The sequence below is a fragment of the Sinocyclocheilus grahami genome, unplaced genomic scaffold (assembly GCF_001515645.1).
Source record: "Sinocyclocheilus grahami isolate Dianchi unplaced genomic scaffold, SAMN03320097.WGS_v1.1 scaffold758.1, whole genome shotgun sequence".
In the NCBI taxonomy this organism is placed as follows: Eukaryota; Metazoa; Chordata; class Actinopteri; order Cypriniformes; family Cyprinidae; genus Sinocyclocheilus; species Sinocyclocheilus grahami.
Genome location: NW_015505937.1, coordinates 149,453 through 149,747, shown reverse-complemented (window position 1 = coordinate 149,747; position 295 = coordinate 149,453).

The window sequence follows — 295 nt, the reverse complement described above, 5'->3', positions numbered from 1 at the left end:
CGATGCAACGCAACACGTAAAAAGACAGTATAAGTCATTATAATCAGTAATTATGTCTCCACTGGATGCAACAAATGCCTCGTTTATAATGGGTTTTAATATTTTTGTCTCGTCGCTCCGGCCGGACACGGCATCACAGTATGGTGAGGGGCGTAACATTTCCGTCACACGCTTGAGGTATTCGGCCAATCACAACGCACTGGATAGCTGGCCAATCACAGCACACCTCGCTTTTCAGAACGATGAGCTTTGTAAAAATCGACGCGTTTCAGAAAGGCGGGGCATAGAGGAGAAA